A 10,802-nucleotide genomic window follows, 5' to 3' on the forward strand; every position below is an offset into this window, starting at 1 on the left:
TCTGAATGAATCTATTTTAGTATTATATCTATGCTTATGTCTTCGATTTACAGGTAAGATGCACTTTTCTATGAATTTTAAGCTTGTCATTTTTTCCAAAAGTAACATGCATTCATTGACACTTTCTTGTAAACAATTTGATACAAACTTTTGTACCAAAAAGTATGTGGAACATACTTTTTGATTCTTGAATTTCATGGCGCATGAAGACAACCTGAAGGACCTGTGTACCTACAGATGACCAACTCAGAAATCCTGACTCAGAAACTCTAAGCTCTATCATCTACGTCTTTTCAAAGCAATGTAGGTGATATTTATGTTTTTCAATGTCTGCTATTTGAGAAATCTTGAAGTAGTGACTAACTTTGTGATATTTTGACTTAATCAGTTTTGTGTACCAAGCAAGATCATGTAGGTCCCAGAATAGATTCTCTAGCTCAATAATATAGCATATCTTCATATATATGTATATATAGAATATAGAGAGAGCACATGTATCTATGGTACATATGTAACATAAGAGTATATATATATATATATGTGCATATACACATATAGAGATAGATAGAGACAGAAAGAGAAACAGACTTTTTAAAGATAAGTTTTAGATTCATCAAAACTAAGCAGAGGAAGAGAGTGAGGAAAGGTGACATTGTCCAAAAAGAAATGTACTCTTTACCTGACTTATGTAACTATAATCCCTATGGACATCACCTTTATAATAACAAAAAATTTTTAAAAGAAACTAAAATGTCATTAAAAAACAAAAACTAAGCAGAAAGCACATAGATGTTTTCATATCCCCCCCTCACACTATGCACAGCCTCCACCCTTAGCATCCTGCACTATAGTGGTATTTACACTAAAACCGAACCAAGGCCAGGTGCCAGTGGCTCATGCCTATAGTCCTAGCTTCTTAGGAAGCTGAGATCTGAGGACTGAGGTTCAAAGCCAGCCCAAGCAGTAAAGTCTGTGAGACTCTTATCTCCAATTAACCACCAGAAAATGCTGTGGTTCAAAGTGGTAGAGCACTAGCCTTGAGCTCAGGGACAATGTCCAGACCCTGAGTTCAAGCCGCAAGACTGACCAAAACAAAAACAAAAACAAAAAACAACCCAAAACAAAACAAAAAATACTAAACTAAGCTGTACTGTCATTATTAACCAATCTTTGTTTGGCTGTATCATAATTTTTTATTGGAGAAAATCTTATTTGCTTCCAAGTTTTGGTAATTATGGAGTTGCTATAAGCATTCTTGTATGTGTCTATGTGTGGATATAAGTTTTGTTTCTTAGTGGAAAATGGCGCTCATTTTCCAGTGCTCTTTATACACTTATTTAGCATCTTCTTCGGTGTATCTTCTTTGTTGATACATCTGTTTCAGACTTTTGTCCATTTTTAATTCAGGCTGTTCATGGTCATATTGAATTTTGTGAGTTTTTTAAAAATATAATTTTGCTGGGTGCTGGTGGCTCACACCTGTGATCCTAGCTACTCAGGAGGCTGAGATCTGAGGATCACAGTTCAAAGCCAGCCTGGGCAGGAAAGGTTGTGAGACTCTTATCTCCAATTAACCATCAAAAAACTGGAAGTGGTGCTGTGACTCAAGTGGTAGAATGCTCACTTTTGGCTTCTTAAGGGCAAGGATTATGTCAGATTCCTGTTTATAGCCCAGTGCTTGATACATATTAAATTAACTATTAGTTAAGTAGCTTTGAACGAATGAATGTGTTTGGGAAGTAGTAAGTGTATCACTTCTTTGTTATTCAAAAGATATTCCACAACCCAGAAGCATAGGGATGTCTGGGAGCACAGTGTTAATGAAACCCACAGGCTTCACACACTAAGAATCTTAATTTTAGCAAGACTCTCCAATGATTTGTATGCAGATCCCTTAATTCATTTAGTCCTTTTGAATATATCTTTCTCCATCCCAAGTCAAGTGTGGCAGGAAACCAAAATATATTTGTAGACAGACTAATTTGGAAAGTTCTATTTTAGGAAGGTACAGGAAGGGCTTTACCACCCCATCTGGAAAGTAAAAATGGCAAGTGAAAAAAGAAAATATGACTGTTTTATAGAACAGAGATTTGTACTAAGCTTGTGAATATGAGAACTGAAAGTTCTGTGCTAGAAATCAATTTGCAAGTCAAAAGCAAGTTATAGATGTTGATCTTTAAAAATCAGACTCTATTCCAAATCAAGTCAGGGCATAGCCATATGCAAAGTTTTATCAGAAAGTAATTCATGTCCCTTTACTATTACCTACTAGTTTTCTGGATTCTGAAGTTACATGGATAGGAAAGAGTCTATTTCTCTCTACCACTGTTTATAGAACAGCTGAAGAGATAGAAACTAAACAAATCATTATAATTGGGTGGTTCAATGTTACAAAATCCAACACAATAGGATCAGTGATAAAGGAGTAAGGGGACGCCCAGAAATAAAACTATTGAACCAAACTTGTAGCTCACATTAAGTTCCATCTCCCATGAGCTAGAAATAAACCACAGTACCCTTGAGAAAATTAAGGGTGTCCCATTTGCTAAAACCCACATGGCAAATAAACATCCTTGTTTAGACCATTTAGCTGACAACTCTTTAAAATATGCTGGCCTTGTGACATTTGATTCCATAGAAGCCTTTAGAACAAATTTCAAATGAGCAAATCTGTTTGTTTTTCCCTTGTAAAATGAACTGCTTCTTGTGAATTTTAACTGTCAACAGTATCTTAAAGCATTTCAGGAGTCTCAAAAAACAATATTCTAGCATGATCACATTAATAGGCATACACAGAGACATATTTATGTCTCTTTGTATTTACACATATAAATAAAAAAAGAGGACTCACATTTATCATTAATGATTACAAGACTTACGTAAAGTATTTTCAAGTGTGAGTCAGAGCATTCAGAGAAAATAACATATTAGATCTAAGGGAACCATTCCAAGGAATATAATTATATAATTATAATCATAGACTTTAGCCTCTGAAGAAGATGAGACTAAGTAAGGTTAGAGTAAAAAATATATATACATATATTTGAAGAAGTAATTTCAAGATGCGTGCAGAGAATGAGGGGGTACTTTCCAGCAATTCCACCATAAAAAATGCTGAGAAAGGATTTCATGTGGGAGGCCAGCCTGAGCTGGCACACAAACCAAAAACAAAAACAAAAAAAGCTGAGAAAAGTTGTCATTAAATAAGATGCATCAATCAAATACTTCAGAAATATTTTGGGGGCTGAAGGAAAACAATACCATATGGAAAACTAGATCCTGACAATAGAATGAAAATGATCAGAAATGAGAAACATGTAAGTAAATATAAAAGACAATTCTATTTATGTTTTCTAAGACAGATGACTGAAGGAAAAATAATGTGGACATCGTAGAATGTGAAGTATATGATAATGGGGACTGGGAATGTGGCTTAGTGGTAGAGTGCTTGCCTAGCATGCATGAAGCCCTGAGTTTGATTCCTTAGTACCACATATACAGAAAAGGCCAGAAGTGACACTAAGTGGTAGTGTGTTAGCCTTGAACAAAAAAAGCTCAGGGACAATGCCTAGGCCCTGAGTTCAAGCCCATGGACTGGCAAAAAAAAAAAAAGTATATGACAATGATAAAGCATGTAAGACTGGTGAATGCAAATATGTTGCATGCAATAAAATGTGATAAATTAAGGATATAAACTGGAATCCATAGAGAAATCACTCCCAAATTTTATGGAGTCAAAGATTAAAAGCCACTTAAAGATAAAATAGAAGGGCTGGGAAGATGGCTCAGTGGTAGAGTGCTTGTCTCCCATGCATGAGGTCCTGGGTTCAATTCCTCAGCACCACAAACAGAAAAGGCCAGAAGTGACGTTGTGGCTCAAGTGATAGAGTGCTAGTGTTGAGCTGAAGAGCTGAGGCACAGTACCCAGCTCAGAGTTCAGGCCCCACGACTCACGCAAAAAAGATAAAATGGAATATTATGTTTATGTACTTAATAGAAAAAAAGAAGAAAGAAGAAATATAAACAGGAAATGTAAATAAAAACAAATAATAAGATAGTAAATGTAAACTTAATATAAATAATTTCATTAAGTGAAAAGGAATATAGATTCTAAGTTGAAGTCTGAATTTGTCAGGCTGGAAAAAAAAAACAAGACCCTATTAAAGATAGTTTATGAGACACTCTTTAAATTTAGTAAGATCAATAGTTAAAGAACACAGAAAGATATATCACTCAAACATCAACAATGATAACATGAAAAGGGAATGTTAATATTAAAGTAGAATCAAAGAGAAGTTTTATCAGAGTTAGAGACATTTCATAATAATGCGGGCATTAATTTTGCAAGAAAAAATCAATTATGGGGGGAAAGGGAGTGAGGAAGGGAAAGCAGGAGAAAATAAGGGAGGTGGTAACTGTTCAAAAAGAAATGTACTTATTGCCTAACTTATGTAACTGTAACTCCCTTGTTCATCACCTTTACAATATATTTTAAAATGCAATTCTGAGTGTGTATGGATTTGATAATAAAAATATGATTGTAAATCAATGGGTATAAAGGTAACAACAAATTCATGACTGAAGCCTACAGTGAGAAATGTCCATAGATTAGTGGATTCATATGTAGACTCACAGGATTCATATGTAGACTCACAGGGATAATTCATAACTACATGTAACTCTAAAACATTTTGCTAGACAAAAGAAGGCAGACATAAAATATAATTTCAATTATTTGACATTCTAGAATAAATGGAGTGAATCTATGGAGAAATAAAAAGTAGTTACCTAACTTGAGGTCTGTATATGTCTCTAAAATTATTGATAGGAGGAGACAAGGAATTTTCTAGAGAAGTAATATTCTATACCTAGAGATAGGTAGATACATTTGTCAAACTTCATAGTATACTTCAGATCTGTGCACATAAATTATACTTCAAAACTTTAAAAATTAAACCCTTATTACATGCTGAACTATAATTCAAGTGCAAAGGCAAGCCACACTTTTAGCAAATAAGACTTTCCCTTAAGTCTCACTATTTAACGTATTCCAGTTAAAATGCCAATGTAACTTTGGGAGCAGGGAAAATTAAACTCTACCAAAAATTACTAGATATTAGGAAGTTTCTCAAAGAAGAAGACTAATGATTATATGAAACATACAATATTAGTAATCATTAAAAATTAACTTTAAATGGAGATAAATAACAAAACCTAAACCAATACGAAAAAATAGTTGGAAAAGTACCAATCAGAAGTTACAAAACACTTAGTTTGTGTTTGGGTAATGGCTTAGAATTACTAATCCTTATAAGAAAATAAATAGTAGAGAAAAGATTTTCAGGTTGAAAATGGAATGATTACAGTTATGGAAGAGATCATTTTGGAATTTTTGGGTAATATCTCAGATTAGATATTCTTCTTTAGTATATTTTAAAATAAATAGCTGAACTAGCAAGAAGATAAAACAATATGTGTTCTGAGAAACCAATGAAAACATTGCCCTAAAAGGTGTGACCAATAACGACAGATGATCATGTCAGCCATTGTGCACTTGGTCCCTTGTGGATGTCCCTAATCACCCATTTCTGATTTGTTACATGTGAACTAGGGCTTGAGATTCTCTACAGATTGTAGCTGTCATTAATTACATGTTCTTGAGACATGCAAATTAATATTAGAGAAGAGTAGGGCTTTTTTCAATTGGTCCCATATCATTGGCTATCAGTCAACATGCGCAGATAATAATAACATCAACTGAAAGTCAGATATATACCTAGAAGCATTACTAATGGGCTTCTATCTTTACAATATTATCTATTATAGTCCCATTTTATAAGTGAGAATTCTGGGATTTAAAGAAGTTATAATTTTGATTAAGCCAGTTAAAGGGATTCTGCCTCAATCATTTCTGCTAATGCTGCTTTCTGCTTAGAGAACTGTGGGCTTCCTTTGCTTATAAGATCTTCCTGTAGGGCTGGGAAGGTGGCTCAGTGGTAGAGCGCTTGCCTTGCATGCATGAGGCCCTTCGATTCCTTAGCACCACATAAGCGAAAAGAAAAAAAGCCGGAAGTGGCGCTGTGGCTCAAGAGGTAGAGCGCTAGCCTTGAGCTGAAGAGCTGAGGGACAGCGCCCAGGCCCAGAGTTCAGGCCCCACGACCGGACCAAAAAAAAAAAAAAAAAAAAGATCTTCCTGTAGAAGACTGTAGAAGCAAAGTGGGCCAGCGAGGACTTAGATTTTCAGGAGTGCGCAAACCTGATTTAAGGAAATATATAGAGAGAAATGGAACATGGAGGAAACTTGAGCAAAGGGCTCATTGTGGGTGGCATGTTTGAAAGAAAAGACAAGAGCAGAAGCCTTGAGAAAACTTTGGATTACCACAAAGGAAAAGTATTCATCCCCTGAGTATTCTTAGTGCAGTCCCAAAACCATTTGGGATTTTTTTTTAGGTTTCCAAACCTTGGGTTCTACTCTTGACTTAACTATCTAGGGCCCATGGTTTTCAGTTTGGATCACACTATGATGAGCTCTCTATGTTATATGCACACATCGCCAATGAACAGCACAAGAGACCTTTTTATGTATATCATTGGATCCCTAGCCTGAGAGCTTCATCCTTAATTAGGGGAAAGAAATCTCTTGGTTCTTATCTACCTAATCCATGGCAGGCAGCCTAATTTTATCTCCAAGGCATTTCCCTTGCCACAATCATAAAGCAAAGCCAGATCAATAGCAACTGAATATTGAAATAATTTTTAAAATGTTTATTCTGGCTTAGAAACAATTAATTCATTCCCGTCTAAGAAATTAATTTGTGAACACAGCAGTAACAGGCATTACGTTAGTTCAACCACCAAAACCATGCTGTGCACAGAAAAAATGTTTTATAATTAAGAAGGGTAAGCCAACTTACCCTTCTTGATTATAAAACATTTTTTCTTCCACACCCTCTAATCACTACCCCTGGGAATGAACAGAAAAAAGGGCCCCGCCTTGCTATTTTGGTCAGCTCATAGTTATTTTCCTGCCTTGTTAAGACCACATTCCTCAAGCTAGTTTATTCTCCTAGACCTTTCCTTCTTTATTTGGGAGATGGCTTCCACCAGCACGTGGCTCTACTAATTGCTTCATTCTCTGGTTTGTGTATCTAAAGCCACACTCAGTCTACTTGCTGATGGAGAACATTACCTGGATAAATTGTATCTGCCTGGGACTGACTAGAGGCTGTGTGTGTGTGTGTGTTGACACTTGTCTGGATTTGATGGCAGGTTTTTAGTACTTTTGCCCAGGACTATTTTATCTGCCCTGGTTGGTAACCAGGGAGGTTCTTATGAGTTCTTATTTAATAGATGTTCTCACTAAGATTTTTTTTTTTTTTTTTTTTTGCCAGTCATGGGGCCTGAACTCTGGGCGTGGGTGCTGTCCCTCAGCTCTTCAGCTCAAGGCTAGTGCTCTACCACTTGAGCCACAGCTCCACTTCTGGCTTTTTCTGCTTATGTGGTGCTGAGGAATGGAACCCAGGGCCTCATGCATGCAAGGCAAACACTCTACCACTGAGCCACCTTCCCAGCCCGTCACTAAGATTTTTAAACATGGACATTTGATTCCTGAAAGTGTTCATTTATACTTTTCTGTCTCTTCTTGGTCTCTCTCTTTTCATGTCACAGAGCCAACTCTTTGTAGTCTTAACACCTTTCCCTAGATGTCAAACAAAAAGCTAAACATTACCTAGTAGGACATTTTCAAGCCTATACAATTTGATTCCATAGTAAAGCCCTTCCAAGGTTTTTGTTTTTTCTCATCCAAATACTGCCATAAATCCAATATAAAAACATAAAAGTGTGGCCAGGTGCTGTGGCTTATACCTGTAATCCCAGCTACAAAGGAAGCAGACATTGAGAGGTCCTTTCTGTTTTCTTTCCTCTGCCTCCTTCCCTACCCATCCCCTCCCCTTCCTCGGCTGGTAGAGCATCCCACGGCTACATCTGTGGTAGTCAGAAGCATCCTGGCAGTGCCGCCACCTCGCAGAAGGATGAATAGAGCACCAGGCAAGTGTATACCTGCACCTTTGCCTCTGTGTAAGTTCTGGAGGTTTACAGCCTCCAGGCAGCTCCCAGGGACTTTGATAGGACACAGTGATTTCCATCACTTCAAAGAAGGGATGAAACCTATGTGGGAGAAGGACTCAAATATAAACCAAGGCAGGTGTGCCTTGGGCCGCTGAAGGGCTTGGCTTCACTGCTGGGAGAAACTCAGCACAGCCGTGCAGGGGAAGCAGCTCCTGGCCGTGGAGTCGATCTGGGTGGGGTGGGGCGGGGGAGAAGGGTCTATCTGCTTTCAGGGGTACATTATTTCCATGGACAGTTAAGACGGTCAGGAACCGAGCAATCATAGCCACCTCTGGGACATGCTTCACAACGTGCTTCCACCCCATCACCCAACACCTCTGTGGAGTACAGAGCTCACATTGGCAGCATGGAGGACGATTCGAGCTTCGGAAATGCATCAAGCATATTGTGAAAACACACAGGCCCCTCACTGACTCCATGTCTGTCTGTGTGTGTTTGCCAGGAATGGATGGGAGGCCCCGCCGGTCCTTCCTCTCTGGGAGGCCTGTGTCTGAGCCATGTGCCTTTCCTTCCGCCCTCCTTCCAGGCAGATGGATTCCATTCGGTGCTCTCCAACATCTCCTTCATAAAGTGCAAAGCCAGACAATGTGACTTTGAAATAAACAACGTGTATTTGAGTTTTAATTGGGTTCTCTCTCTCTCTCTCTCTCTCTCTCTCTCTCTCTCTCTCTCTCTCTCTCTCTCTCTGTGTGTGTGTGTGTGTGTGTGTGTGTGTGTGTGTGTGTGTGTGTGTGTGAGCACTGTCTGTCGTCTTGCTGTGTGCCCTGCGGATGCTTCAGGCTCCGTGGAGGTCTGTTCTAGGACAATGCTAAGGGTGTGGTGACTGTGTTGTCAGTTAGCAGCATACCAAAGCTTGCCTATCCCGGAGCAGTCTCTGGCTCCAGACCTGGATAGCCACACCCCTTCCAGCTGGGTCATGAGGTTATTGGCATGGTTTGTGTTTTCCTTATCTCTCAAGCCACTACTCTGAAGTGGAGTTATTATTAATAGGATGTCTCCGCCAGGATTTTGCCTATTCTCCGCGTCCCCCCGCCTCCTGTTTTCCCCTCCTGTGAGACTTTGGAGTCTTAAGCCTTCAAATTGTGGAAGGGGGTCAAATTCGGTCATGTAAACTAGAGCAGAGTCCAGTTTGACTATGAGCAGAAGCACAAGAAAAGTCCAAAGTGCAGGATTTGGAGCTCGGGACAGGGATTGAAATTAGTTTTCCATATGAACAAGGCCTTTTCCTATGGGTTCTTGCATGTCACTCACAGAAGGAGGGAAGTGACCGCTACTCATCGCCGGGTACACAGGGATTCTTAGTGGGCAATATAGCTACCAATAGAAACTCCCATTTGTTGGCTCAAAAGGGAGTTAGTAGTTAGATCCTTGGTAAACAGCTAAGCTAACCTGGGCTCCTGAAATGAATAGGCATAAAGGGACTTTGGTTATGTATTGATGGATCTAGGTAGGATGTGTTGGAACCTGATGGCTAATGGGTTAAGAAAGAAGTCTCTAGAAATGGGTTGAACAGGATCGCTTGATGACACGGGCAAATAGAAAGCGGGCAAGAAGATGGCATTCAATCATTATTGGAGTCCCAAGGGGCTGAAAAATTGGCTTTAACTGTGCTTGAGACTAATGGATTTTTTTTCTTATCCTATAATAGAAACAACCTCAGGGATACATGGTAAGTGTTAGAGAGTAAGCTATCCATCAGTTTGACCTACTTGGATACACACTTCCTTTCCTTTCTGTGTTTTTTTTTTTCTTCAGTGCTGGGAAATGAACTCAGGATGTTGTGATTGCTACATAAGGGCTTTATTATAATTTAAGCCACAAACCTGGTCCTTTCTGCTTTTACTCCCTCCTGCTCCCCAATAAGATCTCATACTAACTTGGCCCTGGATGGCCTCGGCCTACCCATTGGCTGGGATTACATGCATGTACCAGCACATGTGCCCAGATTTGTTTCTTTTGATTAGTGTCAATGTTTCCTTTTTGTTTTTGTTTTTACAAATGAACAAACATGAATGAATATCACATGGCTGCACCTTATTTCTTTTCATTCTCAGAGCAGTAGTTTTATGGAAAAATTGGAATGGGGTTTGAAATATTCCTTTCTCAAAGGGTGTTGATTATTTTTTCAAAGGGTGTATCAAAGCCAGCCCAGGAGGAAAAGTCTGTGAGACTCTCATCTCCAATAAATGACCAAAAAGCTGCAAGTGGAGCTGAAACTTAAGTGGTAGAACACTAGCCTTGAGCAAAAACAGCTCAGGGACAGTGTCCAGGCTTTGAGTTCAAGCCTAAGGACTAGCACATACACACACCCACACACCCACACACAGAGCTGTTTCAGTCATTCAAATGATAGTGCATGAGAGGAAGTATAGTGACAACTCCACAGGAACAATTTCTATTTTCAGGAAATGAAAATGAAGGGTGAGAAGGAATTAAGTATAACAATTATATAAGTTTCATACTTAATCAAGTGTTCCCTTTTTGCCAGGCCTGTTCTAAAGCTTACATGTATACTAGAAAGGCTTTATAAAATGAAAAAGACAAAATATCCATGTAATTATTTGATGAATAGAAAAGTAGTTTGGGATGGGTGAAAACTTAACCACACATAGCCAGTTTGGACTGATTCTATGACATCTTCCTTGGAAGTGGCACCAGAGAAACATTAACAC

Source organism: Dipodomys merriami, unplaced genomic scaffold, assembly GCF_024711535.1.
Source record: "Dipodomys merriami isolate MVZ:Mamm:240054 unplaced genomic scaffold, mDipMer1.0.p SCAF_2, whole genome shotgun sequence".
In the NCBI taxonomy this organism is placed as follows: domain Eukaryota; kingdom Metazoa; phylum Chordata; class Mammalia; order Rodentia; family Heteromyidae; genus Dipodomys; species Dipodomys merriami.